This window comes from Vicugna pacos, chromosome 10 (assembly GCF_048564905.1).
Source record: "Vicugna pacos chromosome 10, VicPac4, whole genome shotgun sequence".
NCBI classification, from domain to species: Eukaryota; Metazoa; Chordata; class Mammalia; order Artiodactyla; family Camelidae; genus Vicugna; species Vicugna pacos.
In genome coordinates this window covers 1,465,909-1,478,743 of record NC_132996.1, presented here as the reverse complement: position 1 = coordinate 1,478,743, position 12,835 = coordinate 1,465,909, and positions in this window count along the sequence as shown.

Genomic DNA, 12,835 nt, shown 5'->3' with positions numbered 1-12,835 from the left:
GCAACTGAAAAGAAACTTCGTGTTCCCTTCAAGCTAGGTGAAGGACGGCTTTCACACACACTTATCTCTCAGAACTGAGCATGTGGAGAGACGTTCGTTCATCCAGCACAAAGGGAACGGGTTGCTGGAGAAACCCTTACTCTGGTTTCTCAGTCTGCTTCCTAGTGCCGGTTTGAAGTGCCTGCCGTTTTCACTGTAAAACCGAGTTGGAGCTTGTTCCTCCACATATATATGTATGGAGTGGAGTTTGCAACTGAAAAGAAACTTTGTGTTCCCTTCAAGCTAGGTGAAGGACGGCTTTCACACACACTTATCTCTCAGAACTGAGCATGTGGAGAGACGTTCGTTCATCCAGCACAAAGGGAATGGGTTGCAAGCTAAACCCTGTCTCTGGTTTCTCAGTCTGTTTCCTAGTGCCGGTTTGAAGTGCCTGCCGTTTTCACTGTAAAACCGAGTTTGAGCTTTTACCTCCCCATATATATGTATGGAGTGGAGTTGGCAACTGAAAAGAAACTTTGTGTTCCCTTCAAGCTAGGTGAAGGACGGCTTTCACACACACTTATCTCTCAGAACTGAGCATGTGGAGAGACGTTCGTTCATCCAGCACAAAGGGAACGGGTTGCAGGAGAAACCCTTACTCTGGTTTCTCAGTCTGTTTCCTAGTGCCGGTTTGAAGTGCCTGCCGTTTTCACTGTAAAACCGAGTTGGAGCTTGTACCTCCCCATATATATGTAGGGAGTGGTGTTGGCAACTGAAAAGAAACTTTGTGTTCCCTTCAAGCTAGGTGAAGGAAGGCTTTCACAGACACTTATCTCTCAGAACTGAGCATGTGGGGAGACGTTCGTTCATCCAGCACAAAGGGAACGGGTTGCAGGAGAAACCCTTACTCTGGTTTCTCAGTCTGTTTCCTAGTGCCGGATTGAAGTGCCTGCCGTTTTCACTGTAAAACCGAGTTGGAGCTTCTACCTCCCCATATATATGTATGGGGTGGAGTTGGCAACTGAAAAGAAACTTTGTGTTCCCTTCAAGATAGGTGTAGGTCGGCTTTCACACACACTTATCTCTCAGAACTGAGCATGTGGGGAGACGTTCGTTCATCCAGCACAAAGGGAACGGGTTGCAGGAGAAACCCTTACTCTGGATTCTCAGTCTGTTTCCTAGTGCCGGATTGAAGTGCCTGCCGTTTTTACTGTAAAACCGAGTTGGAGCTTCTACCTCCCCATATATATGTATGGGGTGGAGTTGGCAACTGAAAAGAAACTTTGTGTTCCCTTCAAGATAGGTGTAGGTCGGCTTTCACACACACTTCTCTCTCTGAACTGAGCATGTGGAGAGACGTTCGTTCATCCAGCACAAAGGGAACGGGTTGCAGGAGAAACCCTTACTCTGGTTTCTCAGTCTGTTTCCTAGTGCCGGTTTGAAGTGTCTGCCGTTTTCACTGTAAAACCGAGTTGGAGCTTGTATCTCCCCATATATATGTATGGAGTGGGGTTGGCAACTGAAAAGAAACTTTGTGTTCCCTTCAAGCTAGGTGAAGGACGGCTTTCACACACACTTATCTCTCAGAACTGAGCATGTGGAGATACGTTCGTTCATCCAGCACAAAGGGAACGGGTTGCAGGAGAAACCCTTCCTCTGGTTTCTCAGTCTGTTTCCTAGTGCCATTTTGAAGTGCCTGCCGTTTTCACTGTAAAACCGAGTTGGAGCTTGTTCCTCCCCATATATATGTATGGAGTGGAGTTGGCAACTGAAAAGAAACTTTGTGTTCCCTTCAAGCTAGGTGAAGGACGGCTTTCACACACACTTATCTCTCAGAACTGAGCATGTGGAGAGACGTTCGTTCATCCAGCACAAAGGGAACGAGTTGCAAGCGAAACCCTGTCTCTGGTTTCTCAGTCTGTTTCCTAGTGCCGGTTTGAAGTGCCTGCCGTTTTCACTGTAAAACCGAGTTTGAGCTTTTACCTCCCCATATATATGTATGGAGTGGAGTTGGCAACTGAAAAGAAACTTTGTGTTCCCTTCAAGATAGGTGTAGGTCGGCTTTCACACACACTTTTCTCTCAGAACTGAGCATGTGGAGAGACGTTCGTTCATCCAGCACAAAGGGAACGGGTTGCAGGAGAAACCCTTACTCTGGTTTCTCAGTCTGTTTCCTAGTGCCGGTTTGAAGTGTCTGCCGTTTTCACTGTAAAACCGAGTTGGAGCTTGTATCTCCCCATATATATGTATGGAGTGGAGTTGGCAACTGAAAAGAAACTTTGTGTTCCCTTCAAGCTAGGTGAAGGACGGCTTTCACACACACTTATCTCTCAGAACTGAGCATGTGGAGATACGTTCGTTCATCCAGCACAAAGGGAACGGGTTGCAGGAGAAACCCTTACTCTGGTTTCTCAGTCTGTTTCCTAGTGCCGGTTTGAAGTGCCTGCCGTTTTCACTGTAAAACCGAGTTGGAGCTTGTACCTCCCCATATATATGTATGGAGTGGAGTTTGCAACTGAAAAGAAACTTTGTGTTCCCTTCAAGCTAGGTGAAGGACGGCTTTCACACACACTTATCTCTCAGAACTGAGCATGTGGAGAGACGTTCGTTCATCCAGCACAAAGGGAACGAGTTGCAAGCGAAACCCTGTCTCTGGTTTCTCAGTCTGTTTCCTACTGCCGGTTTGAAGTGCCTGCCGTTTTCACTGTAAAACCGAGTTTGAGCTTTTACCTCCCCATATATATGTATGGAGTGGAGTTGGCAACTGAAAAGAAACTTTGTGTTCCCTTCAAGCTAGGTGAAGGACGGCTTTCACACACACTTATCTCTCAGAACTGAGCATGTGGAGAGACGTTCGTTCATCCAGCACAAAGGGAACGGGTTGCAGGAGAAACCCTTACTCTGGTTTCTCAGTCTGTTTCCTAGTGCCGGTTTGAAGTGCCTGCCGTTTTCACTGTAAAACCGAGTTGGAGCTTGTACCTCCCCATATATATGTAGGGAGTGGTGTTGGCAACTGAAAAGAAACTTTGTGTTCCCTTCAAGCTAGGTGAAGGAAGGCTTTCACACACACTTATCTCTCAGAACTGAGCATGTGGGGAGACGTTCGTTCATCCAGCACAAAGGGAACGGGTTGCAGGAGAAACCCTTACTCTGGTTTCTCAGTCTGTTTCCTAGTGCCGGATTGAAGTGCCTGCCGTTTTCACTGTAAAACCGAGTTGGAGCTTCTACCTCCCCATATATATGTATGGGGTGGAGTTGGCAACTGAAAAGAAACTTTGTGTTCCCTTCAAGATAGGTGTAGGTCGGCTTTCACACACACTTTTCTCTCAGAACTGAGCATGTGGAGAGACGTTCGTTCATCCAGCACAAAGGGAACGGGTTGCAGGAGAAACCCTTACTCTGGTTTCTCAGTCTGTTTCCTAGTGCCGGTTTGAAGTGTCTGCCGTTTTCACTGTAAAACCGAGTTGGAGCTTGTATATCCCCATATATATGTATGGAGTGGAGTTGGCAACTGAAAAGAAACTTTGTGTTCCCTTCAAGCTAGGTGAAGGACGGCTTTCACACACACTTATCTCTCAGAACTGAGCATGTGGGGAGACGTTCGTTCATCCAGCACAAAGGGAACGGGTTGCAGGAGAAACCCTTACTCTGGTTTCTCAGTCTGTTTCCTAGTGCCGGATTGAAGTGCCTGCCGTTTTCACTGTAAAACCGAGTTGGAGCTTCTACCTCCCCATATATATGTATGGGGTGGAGTTGGCAACTGAAAAGAAACTTTGTGTTCCCTTCAAGATAGGTGTAGGTCCGCTTTCACACACACTTTTCTCTCAGAACTGAGCATGTGGAGAGACGTTCGTTCATCCAGCACAAAGGGAACGGGTTGCAGGAGAAACCCTTACTCTGGTTTCTCAGTCTGTTTCCTAGTGCCGGTTTGAAGTGTCTGCCGTTTTCACTGTAAAACCGAGTTGGAGCTTGTATCTCCCCATATATATGTATGGAGTGGAGTTGGCAACTGAAAAGAAACTTTGTGTTCCCTTCAAGCTAGGTGAAGGACGGCTTTCACACACACTTATCTCTCAGAACTGAGCATGTGGAGATACGTTCGTTCATCCAGCACAAAGGGAACGGGTTGCAGGAGAAACCCTTACTCTGGTTTCTCAGTCTGTTTCCTAGTGCCGGTTTGAAGTGCCTGCCGTTTTCACTGTAAAACCGAGTTGGAGCTTGTACCTCCCCATATATATGTAGGGAGTGGTGTTGGCAACTGAAAAGAAACTTTGTGTTCCCTTCAAGCTAGGTGAAGGAAGGCTTTCACACACACTTATCTCTCAGAACTGAGCATGTGGAGAGACGTTCGTTCATCCAGCACAAAGGGAACGGGTTGCAGGAGAAACCCTGACTCTGGTTTCTCAGTCTGTTTCCTAGTGCCGGATTGAAGTGCCTGCCGTTTTCACTGTAAAACCGAGTTGGAGCTTCTACCTCCCCATATATCTGTATGGGGTGGAGTGGGCAACTGAAAAGAAACTTTGTGTTCCCTTCAAGAGAGGTGTAGGTCGGCTTTCACACACACTTATCTCTCAGAACTGAGCATGTGGAGAGACGTTCGTTCATCCAGCACAAAGGGAACGGGTTGCAGGAGAAACCCTTACTCTGGTTTCTCAGTCTGTTTCCTAGTGCCGGTTTGAAGTGCCTGCCGTTTTCACTGTAAAACCGAGTTGGAGCTTGTACCTCCCCATATATATGTATGGAGTGGAGTTGGCAACTGAAAAGAAACTTTGTGTTCCCTTCAAGCTAGGTGAAGGACGGCTTTCACACACACTTATCTCTTAGAACTGAACTTGTGGAGAGACGTTCGTTCATCCAGCACAAAGGGAACGGGTTGCAGGAGAAACCCTTACTCTGGTTTCTCAGTCTGTTTCCTAGTGCCGGTTTGAAGTGCCTGCCGTTTTCACTGTAAAACCGAGTTGGAGCTTGTTCCTCCCCATATATATGTGTGGAGTGGTGTTTGCCACTGAAAAGAAACTTTGTGTTCCCTTCAAGCTAGGTGAAGGACGGCTTTCACACACACTTATCTCTCAGAACTGAGCATGTGGAGAGACGTTCGTTCATCCAGCACAAAGGAATGGGTTGCAAGCGAAACCCTTACTCTGGTTTCTCAGTCTGTTTCCTAGTGCCGGTTTGAAGTGCCTGCCGTTTTCACTGCAAAACCGAGTTTGAGCTTTTACCTCCCCATATATATGTATGGAGTGGAGTTTGCAACTGAAAAGAAACTTTGTGTTCCCTTCAAGCTAGGTGAAGGAAGGCTTTCACACACAATTATCTCTCAGAACTGAGCATGTGGAGAGACGTTCCTTCATCCAACACAAAGGGAACGGGTTGCAGGTGAAACCCTTACTCTTTTTTCTCAGTCTGTTTCCTAGTGCCGGTTTGAAGTGCCTGCCGTTTTCACTGTAAAACCGAGTTGGAGCTTGTACCTCCCCATATATATGTATGGAGAGGTGTTGGCAACTGAAAAGAAACTTTGTGTTCCCTTCAAGCTAGGTGAAGGACGGCTTTCACAACCACTTATCTCTCAGAACTGAGCATGTGGAGAGACGTTCGTTCATCCAGCACAAAGGGAACGGGTTGCAGGAGAAACCCTTACTCTGGTTTCTCAGTCTGTTTCCTAGTGCCGGTTTGAAGTGCCTGCCTTTTTCACTGTAAAACCGAGTTGGAGCTTGTTCCTCCCCATATATATGTATGGAGTGGAGTTGGCAACTGAAAAGAAACTTTGTGTTCCCTTCAACCTAGGTGAAGGACCCCTTTCACACACACTTATCTCTCTGAACTGAGCATGTGGAGAGACGTTCGTTCATCCAGCACAAAGGGAACGGGTTGCAGGAGAAACCCTTACTCTGGTTTCTCAGTCTGTTTCCTAGTGCCGGTTTGAAGTGCCTGCCGTTTTCACTGTAAACCGAGTTGGAGCTTGGACCTCCCCATATATATGTATGGAGTGGAGTTGGCAACTGAAAAGAAACTTTGTGTTCCCTTCAAGCTAGGTGAAGGAAGGCTTTGACACAAACTTATCTCTCAGAACTGAGCATGTGGAGAGACGTTCGTTCATCCAGCACAAAGGGAACGGGTTGCAGGAGAAACCCTTACTCTGGTTTCTCAGTCTGTTTCCTAGTGCCGGTTTGAAGTGCCTGCCGTTTTCACTGTAAAACCGAGTTGGAGCTTGTACCTCCCCATATATATGTATGGAGTGGAGTTGGCAACTGAAAAGAAACTTTGTGTTCCCCTCAACATAGGTGAAGGACGGCTTTCACACACACTTATCTCTCAGAACTGAGCATGTGGAGAGACGTTCGTTCATCCAGCACAAAGGGAACGGGTTGCAGGAGAAACCCTTACTCTGGTTTCTCAGTCTGTTTCCTAGTGCCGGTTTGAAGTGCCTGCCGTTTTCACTGTAAAACCGAGTTGGAGCTTGTACCTCCCCATATATATGTATGGAGTGGAGTTGGCAACTGAAAAGAAACTTTGTGTTCCCCTCAAGCTAGGTGAAGGACGGCATTCACACACACATTTCTCTCATAAATGAGCATGTGGAAAGACGTTCGTTCATTCAGCACAAAGGGAACGGGTTGCAGGAGAAACCCTTACTCTGGTTTCTCAGTCTGTTTCCTAGTGCTGGTTTGAAGTGCCTGCCGTTTTCACTGTAAAACCTAGTTGGAGCTTGTACCTCCCCATGTATATGTATGGAGTGTAGTTGGCAACTGAAAAGAAACTTTGTGTTCCCTTCAACCTAGGTGAAGGACGGCTTTCACACACACTTATCTCTCTGAACTGAGCACGTGGAGGGACGTTCGTTCATCCAGCACAAAGGAACGGGTTTTAAGCAAAACCCTTACTCTTGTTTCTCAGTCTGTTTCCTAGTGCCGGTTTGAAGTGCCTGCCGTTTTCACTGTAAAACCGAGTTGGAGCTTGTACCTCCCCATATATATGTATGGAGTGGAGTTTGCAACTGAAAAGAAACTTTGTGTTCCCTTCAAGCTAGGTGAAGGACGGCTTTCACACACACTTATCTCTCAGAACTGAGGATGTGCAGAGACGTTCGTTCATCCAGCACAAAGGGAACGGGTTGCAGGAGAAACCCTTACTCTGGTTTCCCAGTCTGTTTCCTAGTGCCGGTTTGAAGTGCCTGCCGTTTTCACTGTAAAACCGAGTTGGAGCCTGTACCTCCCCATATATATGTATGGAGTGGAGTTTGCAACTGAAAAGAAACTTTGTGTTCCCTTCAAGCTAGGTGAAGGAAGGCTTTCACACACACTTTTCTCTCAGAACTGAGCATGTGGAGAGACGTTCGTTCATCCAGCACAAAGGGAACGGGTTGCAGGAGAAACCCTTACTCTGGTTTCTCAGTCTGTTTCCTAGTGCCGGTTTGAAGTGCCTGCCGTTTTCTCTGTAAAACCGAGTTGGAGCTTGTACTTCCCCATATATATGTATGGAGTGGAGTTTGCAACTGAAAAGAAACTTTGTGTTCCCTTCAAGCTAGGTGAAGGACGGCTTTCACACACACTTATCTCTCAGAACTGAGCATGTGGAGAGACGTTCGTTCATCCAGCACAAAGGGAACGGGTTGCAGGAGAAACCCTTACTCTGGTTTCTCAGTCTGTTTCCTAGTGCCTTTTTGAAGTGCCTGCCGTTTTCACTGTAAAACCGAGTTGGAGGTTGTTCCTCCCCATATATATGTATGGAGTGGAGTTGGCAACTGAAAAGAAACTTTGTGTTCCCTTCAAGCTAGGTGAAGGACGGCTTTCACCCACACTTATGTCTCAGAACTGAGCATGTGGAGAGACGTTCGTTCATCCAGCACAAAGGGAACGGGTTGCAGGAGAAACCCTTACTCTGGATTCTCTTTCTGTTTCCTAGTGCCGGTTTGAAGTGCCTGCCGTTTTCACTGTAAAACCGAGTTGGAGCTTGTACCTCCCCATATATATGTATGGGGTGGAGTTGGCAACAGAAAAGAAACTTTGTGTTCCCTTCAAGCTAGGTGAAGGACGGCTTTCACACACACTTATCTCTCAGAACTGAGCATGTGGAGAGACGTTGGTTCATCCAGCACAAAGGGAACGGGTTGCAGGAGAAACCCTTACTGTGGATTCTCAGTCGGTTTCCTAGTGCCGGTTTGAAGTGCCTGCCGTTTTCACTGTAAAACCGAGTTGGAGCTTGTACCTCCCCATATATATGTATGGAGTGGAATTTGCAACTGAAAAGAAACTTTGTGTTCCCTTCAAGATAGGTGAAGGAAGGCTTTCACACACACTTATCTCTCAGAACTGAGCATGTGGAGAGACGTTCGTTCATCCAGCACAAAGGGAACGGGTTGCAGGAGAAACCCTTACTCTGGTTTCTCAGTCTGTTTCCTAGTGCCGGTTTGAAGTGCCTGCCGTTTTCACTGTAAAACCGAGTTGGAGCTTGTACCTCCCCATATATATGTATGGGGTGGAGTTGGCAACTGAAAAGAAACTTTGTGTTCCCTTCAAGCTAGTTGAAGGACGGCTTTCACACACACTTATCTCTCAGAACTGAGCATGTGGAGAGACGTTCGTTCATCCAGCACAAAGGGAACGGGTTGCAGGAGAAACCCTTACTCTGGTTTCTCAGTCTGTTTCCTAGTGCCGGTTTGAAGTGCCTGCCGTTTTCACTGTAAAACCGAGTTGGAGCTTGTACATGCCCATATATATGTATGGAGTGGAGTTGGCAACTGAAAAGAAACTTTGTGTTCCCTTCAAGCTAGGTGAAGGACGGCTTTCACACACACTTATCTCTCAGAACTGAACATGTGGAGAGACGTTCGTTCATCCAGCACAAAGGGAACGGGTTGCAGGAGAAACCCTTACTCTGGATTCTCAGTCTGTTTCCTAGTGCCGGTTTGAAGTGCCTGCCGTTTTCACTGTAAAACCGAGTTGGAGCTTGTTCCTCCCCATATATGTGTATGGAGTGGAGTTGGCAACTGAAAAGAAACTTCTTGTTCCCTTCAACCTAGGTGAAGGACGGCTTTCACACACACTTATCTCTCAGAACTGAGCATGTGGAGAGACGTTCGTTCATCCAGCACAAAGGGAATGGGTTGCAGGAGAAACCCCTACTCTGGTTTCTCAGTCTGTTTCCTAGTGCCGGTTTGAAGTGCCTGCCGTTTTCACTGTAAAACCGAGTTGGAGCTTGAACCTCCCCATATATATGTATGGAGTGCAGTTTGCAACTGAAAAGAAACTTTGTGTTCCCCTCAAGCTAGGTGAAGGACGGCTTTCACACACACTTATCTCTCAGAACTGAGCATGTGGAGAGACGTTCGTTCATCCAGCACAAAGGGAACGGGTTGCAAGCGAAACCCTTACTCTGGATTCTCAGTCTGTTTCCTAGTGCTGGTTTGAAGTGCCTGACGTTTTCACTGTAAAACCGAGTTTGAATTTTTACCTCCCCATATATATGTATGGAGTGGAGTTTGCAACTGAAAAGAAACTTTGTGTTCCCTACAAGCTAGGTGAAGGAAGGCTTTCACACACACTTATCTCTCAGAACTGAGCATGTGGAGAGACGTTCGTTCATCCAGCACAAAGGGAACGGTTTGCAGGAGAAACCCTTACTCTGGTTTCTCAGTCTGTTTCCTACTGCCGGTTTGAAGTGCCTGCCGTTTTCACTGTAAAACCGAGTTTGAATTTTTACCTCCCCATATATATGTATGGAGTGGAGTTTGCAACTGAAAAGAAACTTTGTGTTCCCTACAAGCTAGGTGAAGGAAGGCTTTCACACACACTTATCTCTCAGAACTGAGCATGTGGAGAGACGTTCGTTCATCCAGCACAAAGGGAACGGTTTGCAGGAGAAACCCTTACTCTGGATTCTCAGTCTGTTTCCTAGTGCTGGTTTGAAGTGCCTGACGTTTTCACTGTAAAACCGAGTTTGAATTTTTACCTCCCCATATATATGTATGGAGTGGAGTTTGCAACTGAAAAGAAACTTTGTGTTCCCTACAAGCTAGGTGAAGGAAGGCTTTCACACACACTTATCTCTCAGAACTGAGCATGTGGAGAGACGTTCGTTCATCCAGCACAAAGGGAACGGTTTGCAGGAGAAACCCTTACTCTGGTTTCTCAGTCTGTTTCCTAGTGCCGGTTTGAAGTGCCTGCCGTTTTCACTGTAAAACCGAGTTGGAGCTTGGACCGCCCCATATATATGTATGGAGTGGAGTTGGCAACTGAAAAGAAACTTTGTGTTCCCCTCAAGATAGGTGAAGGACGGCTTTCACACACACTTATCTCTCAGAACTGAGCATGTGGAGAGACGTTCGTTCATCCAGCACAAAGGGAACGGGTTGCAGGAGAAACCCTTACTCTGGTTTCTCAGTCTGTTTCCTAGTGCCGGTTTGAAGTGCCTGCCGTTTTCACTGTAAAACCGAGTTGGAGCTTGTACCTCCCCATATATATGTATGGAGTGGAGTTGGCAACTGAAAAGAAACTTTGTGTTCCCTTCAAGCTAGGTGAAGGACGGCTTTCACACACACTTATCTCTCAGAACTGAGCATGTGGAGAGACGTTCGTTCATCCAGCACAAAGGGAACGGGTTGCAGGAGAAACCCTTACTCTGGTTTCTCAGTCTGTTTCCTAGTGCCGGTTTGAAGTGCCTGACGTTTTCACTGTAAAACCGAGTTTGAATTTTTACCTCCCCATATATATGTATGGAGTGGAGTTTGCAACTGAAAAGAAACTTTGTGTTCCCTTCAAGCTAGGTGAAGGAAGGCTTTCACACACACTTATCACTCAGAACTGAGCATGTGGAGAGACGTTCGTTCATCCAACACAAAGGGAACGGTTTGCAGGAGAAACCCTTACTCTGTTTTCTCAGTCTGTTTCCTAGTGCCGGTTTGAAGTGCCTGCCGTTTTCACTGTAAAACCGAGTTGGAGCTTGTACCTCCCCATATATATGTATGGAGTGGAGTTGGCAACTGAAAAGAAACTTTGTGTTCCCTTCAAGCTAGGTGAAGGACGGCTTTCACACACACTTATCTCTCAGAACTGAGCATGTGGAGAGACGTTGTTCATCCAGCACAAAGGGAACGGGTTGCAGGAGAAACCCTTACTCTGGTTTCTCAGTCTGTTTCCTAGTGCCGGTTTGAAGTGCCTGCCGTTTTCACTGTAAAACCGAGTTGGAGCTTGAACCTCCCCATATATATGTATGGAGTGCAGTTTGCAACTGAATAGAAACTTTGTGTTCCCCTCAAGCTAGGTGAAGGACGGCTTTCACACACACTTATCTCTCAGAACTGAGCATGTGGAGAGACGTTCGTTCATCCAGCACAAAGGGAATGGGTTGCAGGAGAAACCCCTACTCTGGTTTCTCAGTCTGTTTCCTAGTGCCGGTTTGAAGTGCCTGCCGTTTTCACTGTAAAACCGAGTTGGAGCTTGAACCTCCCCATATATATGTATGGAGTGCAGTTTGCAACTGAAAAGAAACTTTGTGTTCCCCTCAAGCTAGGTGAAGGACGGCTTTCACACACACTTATCTCTCAGAACTGAGCATGTGGAGAGACGTTCGTTCATCCAGCACAAAGGGAACGGGTTGCAAGCGAAACCCTTACTCTGGATTCTCAGTCTGTTTCCTAGTGCTGGTTTGAAGTGCCTGACGTTTTCACTGTAAAACCGAGTTTGAATTTTTACCTCCCCATATATATCTATGGAGTGGAGTTTGCAACTGAAAAGAAACTTTGTGTTCCCTACAAGCTAGGTGAAGGAAGGCTTTCACACACACTTATCTCTCAGAACTGAGCATGTGGAGAGACGTTCGTTCATCCAGCACAAAGGGAACGGGTTGCAAGCGAAACCCTTACTCTGGATTCTCAGTCTGTTTCCTAGTGCTGGTTTGAAGTGCCTGACGTTTTCACTGTAAAACCGAGTTTGAATTTTTACCTCCCCATATATATGTATGGAGTGGAGTTTGCAACTGAAAAGAAACTTTGTGTTCCCTACAAGCTAGGTGAAGGAAGGCTTTCACACACACTTATCTCTCAGAACTGAGCATGTGGAGAGACGTTCGTTCATCCAGCACAAAGGGAACGGTTTGCAGGAGAAACCCTTACTCTGGTTTCTCAGTCTGTTTCCTACTGCCGGTTTGAAGTGCCTGCCGTTTTCACTGTAAAACCGAGTTTGAATTTTTACCTCCCCATATATATGTATGGAGTGGAGTTTGCAACTGAAAAGAAACTTTGTGTTCCCTACAAGCTAGGTGAAGGAAGGCTTTCACACACACTTATCTCTCAGAACTGAGCATGTGGAGAGACGTTCGTTCATCCAGCACAAAGGGAACGGTTTGCAGGAGAAACCCTTACTCTGGATTCTCAGTCTGTTTCCTAGTGCTGGTTTGAAGTGCCTGACGTTTTCACTGTAAAACCGAGTTTGAATTTTTACATGCAACTTCATTATTGCAGCCTCCTTTTCATCGTAGACTAGGTGCCCCTTTGTCTTGAACTAAGTCCCGGTCACTGCTCCCCCTTCCTATTGGGATGTGCACAAAGAAGCATGACTCTCATCCTAAAGTCAGAGAAAGGGTAGAAGAAGCAGGGAAACATTTGTTGAGGTGCCATCAGTATTTGAGCAGTGTTTGAGCTAGGCATTTTACATAATTGGAAATGTAAATTTATTGCTGCCACTCCTGCTGCAAAATTAAAAAAATAAAACTATATATCTTTGTATCAACATTCCAGAGCTATGAAAAGATGATTTTTGAGTCATTTGTATTATTGCTTCTTTCCATCAGCTGAGATAATTTAGAGCTGATGGTGCTTGCGGTCAGCAGCAACAGGACAGTAGGTTGTGAGCATGAATAA